General features: G+C 39.8%; 1 protein-coding gene across 5 annotated transcripts in view; it reads left to right on the top strand.

The window, feature by feature from the left end:
- The window catches only part of LOC100875666 (uncharacterized), a 90,311-nt gene that overhangs the window by 2,663 nt on the left and 67,873 nt on the right, over nucleotides 1-19,775 (top strand). For 2 of the 5 annotated variants that reach the window (XM_076538703.1, XM_076538688.1), the window contains exon 2: nucleotides 11,462-12,007. The gene's annotated coding sequence lies outside the window, so the exon portion shown is untranslated. Of the gene's footprint in view, nucleotides 1-3,113; nucleotides 3,652-11,461; nucleotides 12,008-17,133; nucleotides 17,699-19,775 lie in introns of those variants that run through there. The other 3 variants (XM_076538700.1, XM_076538684.1, XM_076538691.1) reach the window with 2 other exon arrangements.

The following is a 19,775-nucleotide window of genomic DNA, read 5'->3' as shown; positions in this document are numbered from 1 at the left end:
AAGAGGTAGATTTACTATCAGACGGATTTCATTCCTCGAGGGTTTAGGCTTTCCAAGCAATCCTATTACCAGAGTCAAATGTGATTTAGGATCTTGGCCTTACACGCCGCTTACCATGAACACCATGGGCGTTTCGTATCTCCTCCGGACAGATACCAACCGCGGTGCTCCATGGTTCTCCAACCAGCTGGTGCCATGGGCGTTTTCAGGACCGTAGGAGAAGGGATCGAATTTTCAAAGCGATCGCCGATCAACCGCTTCGGTCTGGAGGATCGGTGCCGAATCGAGTTTCGAGAAAATGGCGTGCACGGGGTGGCCACGAGAAATGGATGGAACAAGATTTCCAAAATAAGGGAAATTTCAGTCACCATGGATTATTTATGATTTGTACCCTTTGGGATAGAGAAGGGTTCTTTGGCGGTGAGTTAGGGATACAGAGGGAATACTAGGGACATAAGATGAGTTAACTCCGCTTATTAGCATATTAGTAAATCCTTCGGATCTGATATTACCGATGTTGTACTATAAAATATACTGAGTCTTTCGAGTTGTCGGGAGATTCAGAATGGTCGTTTGGATCTAGTTTCTTCGAGATGAACCGAAGGACCGGTTTGGTAGTTATAATATTAAGCAACTGGATTCTACACTGATCCTCGAAATAGTTGTTGCTACGGCCCTGAGACGAGAGATCTCGTGCGTCAGGTTCGAGGTTCCCTTATCCGTGTTCGCCATACCCGCTGTTATGTGGACGATAATGGTCCCCGCATAAATATTCACGCTGGTGATGCTCATAAATGCTACTGCTACATCGCACTGCCCGTATATGTTGCGAACGATACGAGGATGATGCTGTTCGAGAACGAACAGCTTCCACCGCATTAACCGAACCGGCCGAGGACACCAAACCTATTCGTTGATCAAGAACATTGGTCATGCGTATATTCGATAATTATATTGGGTTTTGTAGGAATTTTTTTCGTATCGTATAAATTATGTCAATAAAATAAACGCTTCTCGAGAGGAATAAACCGAACAGAATCCGCTTACACAATTATCTACTCGCGGGATCTCCTTGGCGGCCGCTTGCTCATCCTTTTACAGCTCCTTTGCTTCTTTTTCTTTCGATTCGAGCTAGCTTTTTAGACCCTCGTCTATCTTTCTCCTTCGCGCGTATCTTTTTACTTCTCCCCCGTCTACCGTTTTTATTTTATCCCTGTTGCAACGAAACTATTCTTCAGTTTTATGTTATCAAAGGAGTTATGTTGATATCGTGAAAGTAATTACAATTCATATGTAATGAAAGTTCTGTTGTACAAGCGTAATCAAGTATAATAAATAATGTGTCGATGATTATAAAAATAGTGTGAGTTAATTTTACTATAATAATCGGTGATGAACATAATCACGTGGTGGTTAATTATGTGGTACAACACATCATTTGTTCTCGATATACATTTGTCCTCTGATTTACACGGTACCAAACGTTTATTTTTTCTCGGAGACCGAAAGGAAGAGAACGAGGCGAAAGTACGATTATGCAGGTCTGGTTCTGGTCGAGCGATTTTTTTTCTTCTATCTTTCTTTTCAATGGAATCTTCGAGCCACAGATAAGAGACATTAACGATTTTACTCGAACGACCATGGGACACCGCGGTTTCGTTCCACGTTTCGAAGAGAGGAGCATTAAAACACGGTGACACACCCGACAAGAACGATTCGTGGTTCTCGATGGGGAACTGGTTTCGAATTATTTGTAATGGCGAGCTGAAACCGTACGGTGGGTGGGATTTCAAGATTTTTAACAGCTTTCCAGGTTCCACAACCCCCATGGGAGTGGCGAACTATTTTACCCGCTAGAAGCCACTTGGTCGACGACGATCCAGAGTGTTCTGTTTCTTCCTTTATTTTTTTCAAGTCCCAAAGTGCCGACGAGAAGACACACATGGCCTCGGTAATCCGTTTTCTCACGGATGATTTGCCTCGAAATATTTATATACGCATTTTTATGGGGAATATATCACGGCCGCAGAGGGTTGTTTCGTTTGACTCGCTCACCCCGAAATCTCTTGTCGCTTGTTACCTAAAGTGCATCTCAGGAGTAAATGTTCTGAAGAACATAGGGTAATTAAAATTACTGCCCTTGCACTTGGGACCATTTTCGTCTGAGCGAACTCGAAACAAATAAATTATTAATAACTGCACAACAAATTTGCCATACTATTTGGCATCACGCTTAATTTAAATATGTAGCATACAGAAGGAAACCGGTAGGAGGCTTAAGAATATCCATTGTCCTTGTATTTCTTTCGAAAGCGGATGAAACTATCTGAACGTCGAGAAAACCTCAAATAACAGACAATGAGGAACGCGGAAATGTTTCGACCGACAGTCTTTGATCCCGGAAGATAAAAAAAAGGGCTTTCCACTGACCGACCAAAACGTAATCCCTGGTAATAAACTAATTAAGGTCATTGGGAACCTTTCGGCTACCTACTTTACTGCCGTATGCTTTCTAGGCTTACGGATTCTTACGAGTGTTTCCGGATTCCCTCCAGAAACCAGCAGAAACACATTTTAACCAACATTTGGCTTCGGTTAAGAGATACTTGTAAAAAAGTGTAGAATGAGATTCATCCTGTGAAAATTGAACACTGGAAGATGTCACATGATTTGATTAAAATTCAAGTTGTTTAAGTACTATATTTCCAGATCCCTAATTTTTTAATTACCAAGTTTCCAATGTTTCAATTCAAGCAAATAAAAATATGTAACTCCATATAAAATTAATACTACTACATTTTTATTGGACCGTCTTGTTTACGAAGAAAATGAAATAATAAAAAGACAGACACTGTCATAACATGTCACCAGAAACTGGACAAAATCATTCGACTTTTCCTTCGACAATTTTCAGCAAATTCAAGGCATCGTCCAACTATGTAACCCGGAACTGCGTTCTCGTGGTTCAGTATCGCGACGGGATCTCACAATAAGCAGAAAAAAAGTAGAAACTCGAGAGAAAACGTGGTGAAATCAGCTTCCCTGTGGTTCACCGAAGGGTCGATTATGTTGCCGGTGGCGGAAGGTTAGGCAGTCGTATTCTCGCGGCGTAGAGAAGCGAAACGGGCACAGGTAAAGCCGGTGGTTAAGATGAAAACTATCCAAGCTCGTAATCGGTCGCGAAATGTATCACTTGTCGAACGACGTGTTCGCGTGCGTACATACGTGTATGTGTGTGTGTTGGTAAAACGATTGGCAAGGAATGGCCAAGTGAGACATCAAGGAGAGACGATAGTCGTCGAGGGAGACGTAGCTAAGGTGTGGACATACGTGGAAGATCCAGAAGAGTGGCGCGTTTAAAAGGATTTACGACGACAACAAAAATAATCGAGAAGAAGAAGAAGGAGAGACGGTGATCCGGTGCTGGATGACCGGTCGAACGGTCACCGAGTGTCTATTGCCCATCAAATGGCCAGTTGAACGAGCACGCTTCGGTTAGATCGACTTCCGTTAAACAATGCTTGCCGTTCTCTTTGCATCGCTGACTCCAAAGAATATACATATTTTTCCGTACATCCTATGACGGAATATGTGGAACCTTTTTGATAAATCCCTGAAGATGGGCGAGAGTTATCGAAGTATTTGTCGTTTGTAAGTTCTTTATACATGCATAATATTTTGTACTTTTATGAAGATGTGAACGGAAAATATTGACTTTAATTTGATAGTCTCGTGGTTAGTCTCTAGACATGACTTCTGGACTTGAGAGTATAGACATTTTTAAACATTTATCAAAAAATTAACTTCACTTAAAAGTATTCGTTAATGTTATTTTAGAACCGACGAAAGCTGCGTTCGTTTAATCTGAAACCGACAGGGATAATTGCGTTGTAACCGAGGTTGTAAAATAACCCCTTACGGTCTTCACGCTTTCGAGAACCCTCTGAGGAATAATAACGAGTTATCTTTGCATTCTGTTGCAAACTATCTCGAATACTTCGCACAATATATTTTACATTGTTGTTTTTATCTTGTATTCATTCCATAAAGCTTTATTTTATTATCAATATTATCAGTAACGAAATGCGAAGAATTTATTTCTTTAAGAATACTGAATCTGACTAACAAGTTAATTTTAATAACCGGGGCTGTAATCATTATTTTTTCTTTTCGTTTCTATCTGTAACGAATTAATATAACTTTGGTCGCAGTCTTAACAAATTTCCTGTTATCTGCTTCATTGTTTTTGACATTGCTTTCAATCCTCTGAACATCATCTTATTTCTTGAAAGAGAAAAACGACCGAATTGAAGAGGTGGATTAAGCTATAAAGCAAGCGAAGAAATTTTACCGAGGGAAATCAGAGATGAAAAAAGGAGCAAGAAGGCATTCGACGGGGATGAACGCGCGTTTAGTTTAGGACGTTGAGAAAAGGGGATGGTCGGGCTTAACAATCCGACGCAGGGGTGGGATTTGTATGTTTAAGGGCGGTAACGACTTGAAGGGAGAGAAAAGTAATGTCCTGGTCTGGAAGACGAAAAGCTAGCTCCACGAGGACAGTGAAATACCTATTCCGGATATTAGAAACGTACACTCGGGTGCAATGAATTCAGATAGGTTTGCTAAGATCACTCTCGAAATTCCTGAGTCTTTGAAATTTTCAAATTTCCAACTTTACAAATTTCTACTCGTCGGAGTTTATTTTCCAAATTTGAAGTACTTTTCTAGTGTTCAAATTTCCGAAATGGCAAATTTTGAAATTCTTTAATTTCAATGACTATCTACATTTTCAACTTCTAAAAATTTTTTATTTCGATATCACGAGTTTTCTGGACTGCTAAATATTTAAGTTCAGAAACTTCTCCATCTACAAATTCTTAACTAATTCGAAAATTTTTAATATTCAAAAATTCTGTAGAAATGGAGAAACGAGAGACCTCTTTTCTCTCGATTGCTTTTCGTTAGGGAACACAAATTTGCTCTTGACTGTACTATACGCGAACCACATGCGTCCTCTATGAGGGTTGTTCCGTAACTTCCATTTCCTCTCGTAAACCTCGTCGTTGGTTTTTGCGGGTTATTCCCCTTCCGTATATGCATTCTGTATATTAAATCCGATGGAAGGATCTGTAATATATCAGCCAGATATTCATTCGTTTTTCGTTCGGCATGTCTACATGTATTATTCTTTTTTTATTGTTATACCTTTTACGTACACACACTTGATTATGATATAGGTGATAAGTTATAAGAAGTGAAATGGACTTTTATTCACTTATTGGGATAAGCACAGAAACAAAAATAGCAATAACTTTTCTGTGCAGAAGATAATGAAATAAAAAGTAAAGAAAATGGACTATGGTTACTCATGTCGTCAAGTATAAAAATTTTAATCCGACGAATCTATTTATCGAAACACCCTGTATAAGTGATTGAAACACGTTGTAGGGGAGCATCCGAGTAGGCTTGTCGGTAAACGAGTTTTCCGTAGAAACGGAAAGCAGATATCGCAAGTTACATCTATATCGTGCCTAATTGGTACCAGTCATCCCCTATCCTGAGGTCCAAGTATCCGAAGGGGAATGGAAAACGAACGTGGCCCGAGTTATAACTATAAAAGCGAGCGTCAAGCATAATAAACCAAACTCGTTAATGGTATCGCTAATAGAATCATTTCGTTCGTTCGGTATGACATAGCTTCTCGAACAGAGAGTTTCGTTCTCGTCTCTTATCTTTCCTTGCGTCCTCGATAAAACGGAAAATGTTCTTCGATAGAATTCCTTCATCTTATCGACAGGACAACTTCGTTTTCTTTTTCATCCAATTTTTCCTCAAATAGAATGTAGGATTATTTATCATTTGTGCAAGAATTTATCCATTTGCAAACATTCAACTAACAATGCCGCAAGTATCCACACCTCTATTCACACCTTACATCTTTCAAAAGCAAGCTGGAATATACTGCTACAAAGTATTGCCTTCCACTCTAAATATGTACCGCAAATTCAGCACAACCTTCCATTATACCATCGTTACAATTCATGAAATTGTCACCTGCAATATAAAAAGAAAGAAATTCTCCTGACGATGCAGGTAGAAGGCATCCTTTAATCTCGACGATAAAAGAGCCAATGATCCTCGCGTGTCGAGTAATCTCGATCCACCCTCGAGATTCGAGATTCATCGCGGAGCAAGCGAGATAGCGAAGGAATAAGAAAAATGTCTCATGAATAAGGGATGAGACGAAATCCTGCGTAGTCGTGTCAAAGCGAGGAGACCGAATGACGAACGGAGGCTCGGTTTCGGTGTGCACTGGCCATCTTACGGCGCCATTAAAATAAAATAAAGCCTTCCTCTGTCTTCCAGCTCGCACCCGCCGATGCTTTCCTCTCCCTGATCCTCTCGTCTCGTCATCTTGTACCTTTTCTTTTTTTTCTTCTTCTTCTTCTTCTTCGAAGCCTTGCCTCTCGCCGCAGCTACGTTTCCTTTCAGTCCTCCCTTTTTCGACTTCCTCCTACCATCAGCGTTTTCAGAATGCTGCCAGGGCGTAAACGTAAAATCATTGCTCGGTATACGAGCACAAGAGCCGTCTGCGCGTTTCTCCGCGCCGTTCCTGCAGATCACCACGCTTATAATAACGCTTAACCACCGACGCCGAATAGCCGCAACTTGCAACTTCTCTTCTTTGTGCTTCTTACACCCTTCGTACTACGGATGGGTTTCTCCAAATGGAACAAACCCTTGAAACACGAAGAATTTTCGTTTGCATCTTTCTCTTAACTCGGAACACAAGTAAACTACGTACACAATTAATGAATTAAGATTGTTTCATTCGTGTACTGTTTACCCTGAATATTCGGTAAGTGATCGACATTGGATCGTGATCATAGAACTGTACGAGTACCTGTGATGCAAGCACGAAAAATTTTGTTGACTTATTTTGATTCTCGAAATAAGATATTTCTGTTGCAAAACTTCAAGTTTCAGGAGTTTGGAAATTTGATCAAATTGCGAGACTTTAAAAATCCCGTTCGAACCCATCCCTACCATATTTCAATCTCAAACTGAATACTGAAATTAAATTATTAAAATCCAATATTCCGACACTCCTAAATTCTCATTCCATGTTAAAGTTTGAAATCCTGGAATACTTCTAAAAGGCAACGAGTGGGTGGTTTTTGCTAGGAAAATAATAGTCGCTGTCGTCCGTTCGTTCCTCCATGTTCACCGAGCTCTTTGTTCCGCCGTGTTGGCGTGTATACGGGATTTTCAATTAATGGTAGTTTATGGGACGAGCCGTGTCTCCTTCGATTTTTGTCACGTTCCTTTTCTGCCGTCGGGAATAAGAAGATACCGAGCAACTCGTCGAGATAACTAAGATGGCCATGAATTAAGGTTGGCTGACACGAGGCTGATCCGAGGGCGGACTGGATCCAGGCCGTCCACGAGCCTGCGACGAAAATGATTCGAATGGCGATGCCATGGAACAAGCCAACAGGGGGATCAGAAGAAATACAGCGGTGCTGTTAAAGGAACACCGTGTTATATAGGACGTCCTCGGGAACGATAAACGTAATTCTGCAAACGTCGACATAAAGGATTATATTGATTACCGAGCTTCGCTTCAACATGGACCAACACGACGTCAACCTTTTTTACCTCTTGTAACGAACTATTCGTTGATACAATGTTGAGGCGATTAAAGAAAATTTACATGCCTTACGTGTTTTGTATTTGGCCATTAAATGTGCAAGTTATGATTAGAACATGACAAAATCTAAGCTGGTAAGATCACAGTATTTTCATAAATCTGGTCCAGATACTCATTCTTTTCTTGCAGACACTCAAATAAATGTTTAAAAACTGTCTGTAGTGTGCAGATCTGAACAAATGTTTGCAGATAATATTTAATCCGTATTTACACAGGTCTTATATTGTACTCAAACATTTGATCTTGTATTTGCAAGCAGAAGTACTGCTTTCATTCACATGATACAAAGTACTATTATAACATTTATGTGATATAAATGACACAAAGTATCATTTATAGGTTTAAATGGGAAATTTATTGCTCCATTCAATGAAATACAGAATACACAATTTTGTAGGAAAGCTCAGTTTAGACGTAAACAAACGCATCTAAAAAATTCAAAAGGATTATGGGTCCCTCTAAACGAGCTTTTTTCCATCGTTTCACAAGCAGTTTAATGGGTTAATGAGCGACGATAATTTCGTCCCGCTGTCTGCCATAAATCGGCGTGTTAACCTTTTTATCGTCTCTACCGCTACAAACCCGAATATATCATTCGCACCCAATATAAAGAAGATCTGTTCCTAATACTCCTAGTTCCCCATATTCCCAGTTACAAATGTTCTCGAATCGTAATACCGATGTCATTAGTTCTTGGGCAAGTTCCAAATTCTTACACTTCTTATACATTTATATTTCTACTTACACCTTAACGTCCCTTGATCAAAATGTCCCTAGAACCTCAGTGTCTTCAAATTCCATGTACTAATTATCCAATATGCACATTTCAGAATATCTTCATATCCTAGTATTCTCATATTCCAATATCTTTAGAGCTCAACATCCTTATATTTCAGTACCATCATATCTCAGTATCCTCCTAGTTCGATATCCTCGTATTCCAGTATCTCAGTATCCTCCCTGCATCCCTATCTCCATATCTCTAGTTCCCTATACCCTTATAATTCGATATCCGCCTATTCCAATAACTCTATATCCCTGTCCTTCCAGACCCTTATACCCTTATACTTACACATCCCCTTCTCGCTAGATCTCCATGTCTCCCTCTATACATATTTAAATAATTTCGAATTAATTTCCAAATAATAAACAACAAAGAGTAATGGTAAAAAAAAGAATTTTTGATCGAAAATGCAGTTGGCAGTTGCAGCGGCGAGAGATGGTTGTCGCGGTGTAGGCGGAGGCTGGTTGAAGTCGGGTCGATTTTGCCTTCGGCAGCATGGCCGAGACACAGGAAAAGGGGGAGGAGAGCTAAGGGTGAAAGCCTGTAGGGCTGTGTGCAAGCCAGAAACACGGTGAACCGAAGGCAACAGCCAATGGTGGTGGAGAACGAGTGAGAACACAGAAACGGAATCATGGGGAAGGGAATTTATGCCGTTGCCTGTCGTCGGAGGTTGGATTGAGAGTCGCGAAGCATAAATAACGACACGTCAACCCCTACCGAGGGGCGATACTCTTCGAAGGGAACAGAGAAGCTGGCCAGCGTTCTCGAATTTATCGAAACGAATCGAGAATATTGCATACGATTTTTCAGATACCTGCTAAGTCCACAGATTCGATGCTTGTATGTTGATCCTAAAAATTAGGATTTGCCTGAGGGGTAGTTTAACCGGAATCCATTTTTGTAACTGGGGTTGCTGCATTAATTCTGGAGCTTCAATCGCAGTCATATTTTGAAGTCTTTTTACGCTTCCCAATTTGGAAGATTTTAATTTTGTAGATTCTCCTATTACAAAACTTATAATTTCACACATTTCAATTAGGCCCGTTACGTAAAAAGTGACCCCTGGTACAACGTTACGTATACGAGAAACGGTAGTGATTAGTTATAGCAAAATTAGAAAATTGATTTCAACCATGGCGGTTATCGGAGGAACTATGGTAATTCGCATGATAATAACGTATGGTTTATCACGAACTCGAGACTATATTCCACGATTATCTACTCGCGACCGAACCTCGTCCTCACGGTATACCTTTTTCATAGCTTGTTTAAGATCTCATAAACTACCGCTTACTGAAACTCTAAGTGCTCCAGTCAAAGCGAGGGGTTGGTGATATGCAACCGAGAACTGGAAAAGTAACTATATTCTTAACATTTAGTAAAACACGATACCTGTTACTATCGTCATAGTTGCAAATTTATACTCGAAAGCGAGTTTAACCCAAGCCCATGTTACTTTAAAAAAATTTAGAAAAGCAAGAGCACGTTTCTCATATAAATGTATATAAAATAGAAAAAAAGTTTAAGATAAAAGTGGACTTGTGTTAGTCGAGTTCTCAGGTACGGATGTATGAGTTTTGCAATATTATGTTCCTATCACTTTGTAAAAGTGAAGAAAAATTATAATAGATGAATATGATAGAGAGTAGGTTTTAGTGGCGCGAAGAAATTGCTGAAAATCGAAACTCTAAGTGGAGGGACGAGAAAATGGTCGAAAAGAGAAAGAAGAGGAACAATCGAGATCGCTCTGTGAATTCAGTAGGAAATAGTAAAAGTACGGATACGACGCAGTCGTGAAAGAGATAACTCTTTTATGCTTCTTCCAGTTCTGGTGGTAAAGTTTTTACCTTGACAACGATCAAACCCGGTCCCGTCGAATTTTCATTTCTGTTCCAGAATTAAATTTCTCTGTTCGAACGTAACGTTCTTCTTACCGGACATTAATTTTTGTTCGAAAACTTTCCAAGCATTCTACCGACTTAACTGGAAAATAAAAAATTGATGATAGAAAGCTGAGGATAAAATCGATATAAAATCAACGTAGAATGAATTGACCATCGTAAAACCGTGGCCATTAAACTTGTTTGGATGAGAAAAAATCAGGAAGTTTTGTCGGAATTGAAGTTGACGATAAATACTTTTTTATGCAAGTTTAATTACCTATAGATTGGTCCGTGTTACAACGCAGTCGTAGGAACTGTATTTCGTTTATAAAAGTTTAAAAATGAGCAAATCTTTATAAGGAAACTTACTGGTATCTACCGTGAAAGATATCGACCCGGAGGTATTTATAAACGTCTCAAGTGCCTTTACGCTATCTCGCGTAAAGGGTTTTAGGAAAAGGGTGAGGTGAATGACCGTGAAATTGAAAAAGTTAGCAAGCCCATGGAATACAGAGAGTGTCGGCGTTGGCAGGAGGCGGCCATCGGAGCTCTGTAATTTACGTTCATAAAACCCCACGAACGCTCGGGCAAAGCCTGTCGAACGGAATGGCATTAGTCGGTCGTGAATTTATTTTCATTTAGTTACAAGAAAATTGCTCGCCGCGTTTATGCCTCGTGTACCATGTTGTGCCCTCGAAACAGCCCTATCGAAACCCACGCGTCTATCTCTGCATCCATTGTTAGAACAAATGCGAGACGATTGTTCGAACCCTCATGAACAATTTCATTCCTTTTCAATATTTTCAATTGTTACGATGGTTAACAATTGTGATGATTTTAAATACGATTTTTACTACTTTGTAATTTTGTTCTGATGCCTTATTAAATTATATCAAATTAGATGAATCTTTCAGCACTAAAATCCAATGCACACTCGCGACTGTTTCTCGCTGCGATTATGAAAGGAAGACATAGTATCTCCTTTTCAGATCTTAACAAGATCGCGCGAAAAGGAGTCGCTCGTGTATAAAGCCATCCAATGATTCGATAATAAAGTAATCGACCGATGATTGAATATTTCAGCAGCAGCCGAGTGTTCGCCGAGAGGCAAGAGGAGAGCGTACGCAAAGCGGATGCGAGGGTGCGCTTCGAGCAGAGGGTGTAAGTCGAAACGAGGCTGCATGACGCAGACAGGATCAGGACGTGGGAAGAACGGTGGTGGAGGAGGCAGGATGAAGTCGCGAGGGGAACGATATAGGAGGATTAGGGCGGACGTCCATCGGGACACGGTGGTCGAGAAAGGGGAACGGGGATGAATTTGCGCCGTGACGGTCGCGCAGGGGTGCAACGACGCCGACGCAGGGTCCATGATAATCCCGGAACCGCGACCGGGATGCCCGCACCCCATTTCGATTCGATTCGAGAGGTGAAGACACTTTTACTTATATCTGTTCGCTTGTTCCGTACCTATCGGTGCTCGCGGTACGTAATTAAACGTCAACGGCCGTCTGCGACCACTCGTTTCGTCGCCGAGTTTCCGAGATACTTCGTGATCGACGACGTTCTTCGAGTTCCTCATGATCTTCGCATCCGTCCACGAGATTTCAACGTCTTCTTGCTGATTAAACGGTGAGTTTTTTCGATTTTATTTAACATATCACGAAGGGGTTGTCTTTTAAGGGTATTTTAATAATTGTATATACACATACTTAACACGTATTTGATTGAATAACTATGTATATGATGGTATATCGAACTTAATATTAATAATCAAACAAATAGAGTAAATATGTGCAACTCTTGACAAGGGGTGTAAAACTGTCTGAATAAATAACAGAGCGAAAACATAACAAGAGGCGCTGAAGATTTGTGAAAATGGGAAATAAAATCCTTCATAAATAAACTATTAACTACGAATATTTTGGGTCTAGATATTGTTATTTTAACGCTTAACAGACGAGTTGTTTTTTCCCTCTTTCATGAATGTGTGTATAGTTTTAAAGTCGTAAAGTTATATTAAATCAACACTGCATTGGATAAAACATTCATTCTTGCGAAGTGGAACCTGATTGACATATGTTTTTACTATGTCTTGTTTCGCTGCATTTTTTTCGAGCTGCAAGTTTTGCAAGATGTTCGAGGATATATTTTCTTTCTTCTCCCAGCAATTTGTTTAAAGAATGTTGAGCTAATGTTTCATATTCCTTAACAATCTACCTGATGGACCCAAAAAAGTAAAAGCGTCGCGGACACCAAAAAGGAGATATGTAATATTTGCAAAAATTCATATTAATATATGCAATAAATATTTGTGATTGTTCCGCATATTACGTCCATATGTCGTAATATTTCGGAAGGAAGGCATAACACGTACATCGGAGTTCTGCGAATGATACATGAGCATCGTTATCTTTTACAGTGACAATAACTTTTGTTCTAGCACCTGTTTCGTCTCAGTCACGACCGTTTAATCGACCAGATTACATACGCACGGAACGACCGGTTTCTATCGAAGTAAATCGAGCAACAACTCGTCGTAAAAGCAATGCGTTCAAAACAACACGATTGTCCCTTCACGATCTTCCAGTAAACTATCAAATTGAATTATCCAGCATTCTTTTTTCGTCTCGAGAAACTTAACTTAAAATGTCAGTCACTCTTTACATTAATCACAATACAATTTCTTCGTAATTATTTCTTCTTAATAAAAATTAATTTATTCTTCAAATAATTTCGATTTTATTTGCAATTATTATTTGGAAGTCTTCACAACTTCGAGAACATTTCATAAACGGTTCAGCTAGAAAGAAGAGACACATTGTTTCAAGGTTCTCTAGAATTGCTCCCGAACTCTCAGTTTACTCAAAGAAACCTTTATAATGGTGTTATGGGGTTGAACGTATTGCTACTACCTAGAAAAGGATTGCGGTTGAAGTGTTGCCGGAAACGGTCACGGGTTTTAGGCGAATCGAGGGAAACCAGCTATGAAAGAATAACTTTCGTGACCTTGTAGAGACATTCAAAGGAGTTCCTCGTTGTTTCCGCATTTGGAAAACGAGGAACAAAGGGTGGGATGAAAAAAATTGTGGTCTGAAATATTCCCGAAAGTGAAATCTGGCGAAACTTCCTGGTGAAACGATCCATTTTTCGGAGGAACACGAGGGAACTGTTTCTTGAACGGTTATGACAACCAATATACCACAATTTACAGAAAGGCAAAAGATGGAAAGAAAATCTACCGATGGTTAATTATGGTGTAGTAAAGCTTTTTGTATAATTCGTAGGAAAAGGATTTTGTGCAATTTCTTTGTATCGTAAAGGAACAATAATCGTGTTCATTTATGCGATGCTTAGGAAGTTTTATATTTTTTTGGAATGAGACTAATTTTTGGAAATGGTGGTAGCTTGAGATCTAATTGAATTTTTAATTTCTAAGACCTGCAGTTTAAAAATTTCAATGTTCCATACTTCTGAGGTCTTCAAAATTCCTTAACTCTTAAAGCCTCTAAAGCTATTAGAGTTCCAAAATTGCAAAGTTTTAAGCTCTCAAACTTCCAGACCTCCAAGCTGTTAAATTCTTGCAGTCCCAAAATTGCAATTTCTTTAATTCCCAAATTTCCAAATTTCCAAAATTCCAATATACCAAAGCTTAAAAATCCCAAATTCGAGAAACCCTAAAGTTTCCAAAAGCTCAAAGTCAGTAATTGTGTACTTTCACCAATGGCTCGTTAACACGCAATAAAGCACCGCGACATAACAAAGTTGTTTATGGCGGTAAGATTTCTCGTTCACATCCATCGGCGCACATTACATCGAGCAGTATTTTCAGACAAGGTAAAGAAACGGCACGTGCTCATTATACCGCGAAACAGCGACAGGTGAACGAGAAAATTTGAATAACAGGTGTGACACAAAGCTCCGCGGGTTTCCCGTTCGGTGTGAACTGTACGTGTTCGCGTGTGACGACAATAATGGAGTCGTACAGTTATGTTAATTAAGAAGTTAAATAGAAACGTATACGTGTATCGAGTATTTACTACGTTCCGAGCTTTCCACCTATTCGGGGCAGTTGATGCTCTTTCGAACATCAGCTGATCGTTTAACACTGTCTTTTAAAGCTTTTTAAACTTCTATCGTGTAGCAGATTATGGAATTATGAAGCACTTTTGGCGAGAGAAAATACTGATGTATGAAATAAAAGAAATATAGCCAATTCATGGAATGATCAGTTAAGGAGATATTGTTAGATGCTTATGTTGAGTATCTTCTGTGGAAATGTGGAGTGAATCATTGAAACACAGAAGTCATTATCTATCAATATTTTAGTACAATCAGAATATGTATTATCAATATTACATTGTCAATATTTCAACATTGTCATGATCGAGATACGCGGTAAATATTGTCAGTACATTGTTAACATTTCAGCGCCGTCTCGCTCAATAGACATTATCAGTACAGTATTGTAAATAAATACTGGTAATATAGTGACACTAAGAATAATTAATCATTATGTAATGTTTTAAAAAATGTGCAATCTCGGAAAAGTCGAAGGACTAAGTACTTAAATTGTGTTGCACGAAGAAAAAAGCAGTGCAATTTATGTGCAGAACAGCAAGAAAGAAAGAGAGGGGATGTTAGTCGGACCCCGGGGTTTGGCTGGCTCCGAGAGATCGATTCGGTACCCAGCTCGAGGTACCATAACCCCTAACTTCCACACTTTACCCCTCTTTTTCCTCGATTCTTCCTTTTTCTCTTCCTCTGCATCGTTCTTCTACCCAACCAACCAATCCGTTGCTTTTATCGCTTTGATACATTGACGATACACGAGGTTATATAACACCTTTCGAATATAATTTGCATTTCAAATACAGTATTTTTCATTAACAGATAAAAATGACTGTAGCTATGCGCTTTTAACAGCACAGAATTATAGTGTCTGCAGCATCTAGTAAAAATTGAAAAATATTCGAACAGCGGTCACAACTTGCCAGACTCCTTTGTATTCGATTGTTCCGTGCAACTAGCTTATGTAGGCGCGGCTCGTGACACGAGACAGAACTGGCTCGTATTTTATTTCATGTGTCAAACCCCCGCGCGAGCTGGAACTCTGCGTGAGAGCGTTCTGTTTCTTTAAAAAAAAAGAGAGAGAGGAGAGAAGCGACCATGGTGGATGGAGTGGATGGCGTGAATAATAAAATCAGTGGAATGGAGGATTAAGAAGATGCCGTTCCTCCTGCCACGGTCGATTTGACATTAAAAATAGAACGCAATACCATCGCACAGGAATGCTTGCTTCAAAATAAATTTTAGATTTTAAGGTTTTCGAAACTGGCCTTAAACGCCAAGCATCTTCCCCGATGGTATAGCAATGCAAATGTCGTTAGTACAATACTCAAAATCGCGTATGTGTGACATTTTAGTGCACCTTTTATTGTTACAAATTTTTCTTTCCTTTCTTTAGTATCTATTTAGTACTACAGATAGCAAGCTAAAACTTTGTCGACACAGCACGCGATATCGCATCATATTTTCAACTTTGTATAATTTAGAAATAATATCCGAAGAAACTAGAAATTTTTTTGCTGCTGATCCAGAACTGAAATATTAAATTCCAGCGAAACCACATACTCTTTGGATCAGAAACATTCGCCTCGTCCTTAGGGTTGGGTCGACGCTCGAAAACAGGTTTGACTTTTTCCTTTTTTAAAATTAGTCAAGCATGGAAAAAGGTCGCCACTCCAATCGGCGGATGCCAGCTTTCGAGTGCTAGAAGGGATCCATGGAGTTTCGGACAAATTTTAATGGCGCTGCTTATGGGGTGTACCGCTCACTCGTTTTAGAATACCCACTGTGGATTCTATTTTGGATCTAATTTTCAGCTAGCAGATACAGTTAGGTATTTTCATTAAATTGTGCCAGTGCAAGCAATTACGATGTTTGTAATTTGCAGGAGTAGCTAATGTCTTCTAGGATCATAATTTGTCAACGTGGAACGATAAACTAAAATTAACTGCCTTTAACCGGACCTATTACTTTACATCCGGACTTAAAATTCTCTTCAAAGAGTATTTTTCCTAGAAGGTTAATACTTGTTCCTAAGCAGAAGAGATACTGAAAATTGTTCTCAATATTGTTTTATTATTACTTCGCTATTTCACTCTTCAGTTAAATGACTCACCCGATGTACTTTCAGGGATGAGTATTGACTTATTGTAGCAGACAATTTATATCTCTTTTACAAGTATTTTTGTATTGTTCGAAATTAGAGTCAAACGTTATTTAAAATAATGCAGAACTCTGAGGAAAAGTCACTTTCCATCTACGGGGGGCGGGACCGAAGCCCCGCCCTTCTTTCCAGATCCCGCCCAAAGGGGTGCGACTCTTTCATTCAATGATGATCCATAGGTCCATTACAATATGCATTCTTAATTAAATATATCCCTTCGTATCAACTTTTCGTGATCTCCAAAAAGTTTTTATTCTTGACAACCGTTCTCAGTTCTCTCGTACACCCGGTATATCGGGCAGCAATCACGATACACGCATGGTGGGGTGTCGTAGCAAGGCGCCGAAGCAAAGAACGTTGCTAGAGGGGAGGGGTCAAGGGTGGGGGATTGGCGTTCCGCGCATAGTCGAGCGGCCGCTCCTCGTAAATGGAGGGGTAGCGTTCCGACGTTGTTGGAGGAGTGGGGGCCGGAAGGGTGGGGCGAGCAATCTGCGCGCGCGACAACTGGTTCAGTGCTCGGTACGTCCCATCCAGAAAGCATGAGCCCCGTTTCACCAACGTGCTCCATTGTTATGCGTTCGAAAAGTAACAGCAGAAACATTGTTGACTGCACGCAAGCGCGCTCCTCTTCCTTTTGTGATTAGCTGTTCCTCCGGGACGTCGTCGACCGCCGCGTTTCCCTTTTTTTTTACCTTCCGTTCCCGCGTGCAACACAACTTTCGCCCTCCCCGCGCTTCGCGAATTCCGACACACCCCTTATATCGCCGCATCGGCGAGCGGAAAACGGAGCGTCCAGTGTTTCGAGTGAGTGCCGGAAAGTTGTCCCGAGATATGGAGAGGTAGTCGGACGATATCGGAAGGGTTTCGAAGCGTCGCTACGTCGCCGTCATGTAGGTTTACGAACCAGATAACGCTTCGGGATCGTTCGTTCGCGTCTTTGTCCCGCGAGATATGGCCGGGAACGAAGTGTGAGTGAGAAGCTGGACTGAGCCCGGTGATACCTTGTCCTTGCTGCTGCGATCGACCTGGAATTTGCTTGTTGCACGTTTTCAACCGAATTTTCATGGAACGTCAACGAACATTTAGCTAAGGTACTGTTCATTTGTATTTAATCTATCATTTTGTATCTAATCTGTACGGCTTTTATGGAGTAATCGTCAATATTGAATTTACTTTGCGACAAAAAATGAACATTTTAATGGCGAGAAGTGGTGATTTTTATTTTTTAGTAGAAGTACATGCTTTGGAGTTTTGAAACTGGTAGTGGACTTTAGGATTCTGGGATATGAAGTCATTGAAATGTTGAGATTTGTGGTTTGCGACCTAAAAGATTTGGGGATTTCTGGACTTTTCAAGTATGGATCCATAGAATTGAAATATAAGAACCCTTTCCCAGATTTTGGGACTTTAAGATTCTGAAATATTAGAACAGAAATAAGTGAAAAATGAATTTGAATAAAATTTCAATGCTCTTTGAATTGCAAATAAAATGAAGTCAGTCACTTGGTAATTCTAGCGTTAAAATAGAAACGATGCGTCGGTGTGGGAAGTTGTTCAATACCGACGATAAGCGAGAAGGTGACAAACATGGAAGAGCCGTGATCAAACGTACACGCCGCCACGTGTCCCTCTTTCATACCATGTAATCGTATTATTAACGGATTCGCCGTTGATAATTTCTACGGAGGTGCGAATTCTAACGCCAACACGTCGGACTCGGCCGCGTAAGAAGATCGACCGAAGGCAAGCCGCTGCACCTCTGCGTTAGGCTTTCTCATCAGACTGTTTGCTTTAACAATTAGAGAACAGTTCCGGAGATAGGATAGAGTCACTGTGTAAACTATCGTCGAATCTCTATACATAACGGATGTGTTTTTTCTTCTCTCGAATCCACACACGGTTCCCTTAGTTCTTTCTTAGACGATTTCCTCCGGCCTTTAAATCTTGATAAACGTTTTGCACCATGTAACTGTACTTAACCGGTTGATTTTAACGAAATTTTTTATAGAAGCGTTTCTCCTGTGCTCGACGTTTATGCTAATTGTTTTTTCAGTGTACGGGGAGAGTTATTATTGATCGACGTCTTCATTTAATCAGCACTGACCATCTATTTGTTGGAGAGAAAAAATAATCCGATACATGAATTGACAAAGTCTCATTTACTGAATCAAATATTTTATCGATAAATAGCTAAGACACTCTGTACGAAGTTTATGCCTCTTCCGAATCCATTTTTAGATCTAAAGGGTGTTTTACTGCGATCTTGTCAGAGAACTCATCAGAATTAAGTACATTAAGTTACCCCGCCCTTCGAGCGGTCAAAGTGTCTCGTAATATTTTGCTTTTCCGTTGATTACCAAAAAATAAACCTAGGTTACTGCCTATTCAACGTAGATCGCGAAAGTGGTCACACGAAACGAGCAGCGCTCGTTAACAACACGGTGAATTAGGTTTACGTGGTATGTTTCGTGCTGGCATAAGCATGCGGAGGAGCTCCTGGAAGCATAATCGTGCCATATAGTAATAATTATAATTACGAGCGACGTAATAGTAGTTGGTTGTCAGGCTCCATAAAGCCTGGTTATTATTTTCCCTCGTAAACACCTGCTCTCTGCCAGAATCATCCCCTTTCGAGCACGTTCCAGCGCACGGATTTAATTTTATGTTATTCGTTAATATATTACAAGGTTTATTTTATTTACATGGTAATATGTATTTTCGGTGCACGAAGTGCAACATGGGATGAGAGAAAAGTTGATGATTGTTTTGAGATACCATTTATTATTGGGCAGACGTGAAACGTTGACTTGTTCTACTGGCAGTAGTAAACACAACCATAATTTAGATCATTTACATTATTTCTTATATGTTGAATCAAAAGTTTAGGAATTATGTAATTTTCAAACTGTTAAACGTTTAAAACTTCCACTACCTAAATTCTGAAATTTCTTAGTATGCATTTCACCATCAATTTACTTCAAAATGAAAATTCTACATTAACACATAATGGTACTAGTTTAATATTTTCCACACAAAATCATTAACATTTTTTCATTTAATCTACAATCCGTATACGTTACTTGTGCTACATGCATATCCGTAGTACAATGCAGATATAAAAAGCGAAATGCAATGTCCGAAACGCAATGGTCGTTCTTATCTCGTATA

The sequence above is a fragment of the Megachile rotundata genome, chromosome 1 (genome assembly GCF_050947335.1).
Source record: "Megachile rotundata isolate GNS110a chromosome 1, iyMegRotu1, whole genome shotgun sequence".
NCBI lineage: Eukaryota > Metazoa > Arthropoda > Insecta > Hymenoptera > Megachilidae > Megachile > Megachile rotundata.
The sequence above is the reverse complement of the archived record's forward strand: the minus strand, read 5'-3'. Positions and strand labels throughout refer to the sequence as shown.